A 2,611-nucleotide genomic window follows, 5' to 3' on the forward strand; every position below is an offset into this window, starting at 1 on the left:
TAAAAATAAAAAAGAGACATTACCATGCTAGTAAGCTCTAAAGTCTAAACATAAATGCCTAACTCTTAACAAGCTTTCTAGCCCACCACACTTTTGGAGTTTGGTTATTCCTAAATTTCAAATAGCCAGTTTATCTTTAAATGTTCCTCATCAATAATCCCTCCCTAAATTTGAATGTTGTCATCCCAAAATTTATTATTTTCAACACTATTTAGACTTTAGATGAGAACAAACTACAATGTTTGTTGTTGTACCGAATTATGGTTGAAATCTTTTAGGTTTTATTAGTATATGTCTCCACCACCTCTATATGGTTTCATAAAATATTTTTCATTAGGAAAAAGAAAGAGAAAAAAACACCTATGGTATAAAGGAATTTCTCTCTATGTCAATCCTTTGCACCCAGCACAGAAACTGTATTTTATCCTAGATGTCCAATCAATTATTGCGCCTCCACGTATTTCAGAGAGAACCAACTAGCTCTGAATGGGGTGTCATTTTAGCCTTAACCATAACTCACATGTTGACTCTTCAACGTAAGTCGACTGGACTTCCACTTAATTTCAAACACCTGTACATGGTTTAATGATTTTTTTTTTAAATCATCGAATACATGACTATATGAAGGTGCCTTTTATAAAAAAATGAAACCTAAAAAGTGAACTGGTTTATCATCACGGTCTAATTGAGATTAAAACATTTAATAGAGATATTCAATTCTAACAGGCTAAAAAGTCAATTTTTTAAAAACCCTATCCTAACAAATCAAGGTTACAAGGGCCTGCATTAGCTAGAGACGTTAAAATGAAATCGGAGATAAATCAGCAAAATAGAATTTTCACTTCCCTATATTTTGGACCATAATTCTACTACTATATGTTTTCGATCCGTTAACAATGGTTATATGGAGTATATTTTCATTTTATTTTGTGACTCTTATAGTTTTGTATAAACATTAGATGTGGATAAAATTAACTCAATAGCATTAGGGTCTTTATATGACTACTGAAGTGACCAACTTCCATGTAGAGATATATAGAGAGACATTATAGTTTAATTAATTCGTTGATACATATTGTTTATAAAGCGATATCTACTTAGTCTACCACCTTGTTATAGTAGCTTGTAACATTGGATTATTTAAAGAATTATTTTACGGTGAAAAGGTACTAGAATTATTTTAGTGAAAAGATATCACAGATGGAATATTTAAGAACGTATCTGTTCTGTAAAAGGTTTGAAATATTTTCGAACAAGTGTAATTTAAATCTCTTTTAACTTATTTCTGTAAAAGGTTTGAAATATTTTCGAACAAGTGTAATTTAAATCTCTTTTAACTTATTGTGTTCTCTAAAAATAGACATTAATTACTCCACATCAAACATTTTTTACTTCAACTTTTAGTTCAACTGGTAATAAGCTTGTGGTATCCCACAAGACCGTTGTCTGCTATTCTTATAGACAGACAATTACTCTTTTGAGACAATAATGAATTTGTTATTTTTACCTAACAAGAGATTATGTAACCAGGTGATCACGGGATCGAGCCGTGAAAACATCCCCTTGCAGATATGGGCGGATGATGGATCCACGTAAAGAATTATGGTGCTCAAGAATCGATTGCTCATAGTATTGAACATACAATTTTATAGACAATTTCGTAGGAAATGGATATATATATTTAGGTAAGCACCCATTACTCAAACAGACATGTGGGTGCTACTAGTTAATGAAATCTAAGTATGCATTCTGCCTGATCCGGAGTTCGATTCTTATGTAGTGCACTCTTTGAATTTCTTTTTTGTCTCCCTTTTACATGGCTTTCCCTTTTGTTCTTAATTTTGTCATTTTTTTTTTCATGCAATTCATTTAGTTATTCGTTGCACAAAAAAAAAAAGAATTAATTTACCACCACCAAATTTGACAGCCTATATTATGATTTGGAATACTCACAATAATGATACCATTCAAGAAAATATGAATATTCATAATTTTCGTTATTCAATCTACATTTTATCTGTATGAAGTATGAGTGGTTCGGAAATTTATCTGTATTATCTAAAACGTATTCAATCCGTCCATATCAATCTGAATTCTCCCATCATTTGCTAGTACTAATTAATAGTGAGCACCCATTATCTTAAAATACTGGATCCGTCACTGATTACAGAAATATAAAATAAGATTGCGTACAATAGATCCTTATGGGCGGTCCGAGAGATTATGTGGTTGATCAACTCGCAACTCAAATAGCATCCAAACGTACACCTATTAATTGTACCACATCTATCCAGTTGTATGCCCTAAATGCAAATGGGGATAATCCTCTTCTAATTTTCTTCTCTATAGTTCTGGTCATTTATTGATGATACGTAAAAACATAATTAGCCTCCCACGTACCCTTCATTATTACCGAAGATGGACAATGAAATTTAATATGTTATTATTATAACTTGTACGATTGGGTCCCTAAGCTGCTTTCATGAAAATTGCAGTTGGCACTGAATTGGGACAATTTATTTAAGGTTAATAAATTTAAGGACAATTTTTCCAACTAACGAAGAGATCTTGGCGGAATTGTCACATATTTATTTAAGAACAATATATATAT

The sequence above is a fragment of the Nicotiana attenuata genome, unplaced genomic scaffold (assembly GCF_001879085.1).
Source record: "Nicotiana attenuata strain UT unplaced genomic scaffold, NIATTr2, whole genome shotgun sequence".
In the NCBI taxonomy this organism is placed as follows: domain Eukaryota; kingdom Viridiplantae; phylum Streptophyta; class Magnoliopsida; order Solanales; family Solanaceae; genus Nicotiana; species Nicotiana attenuata.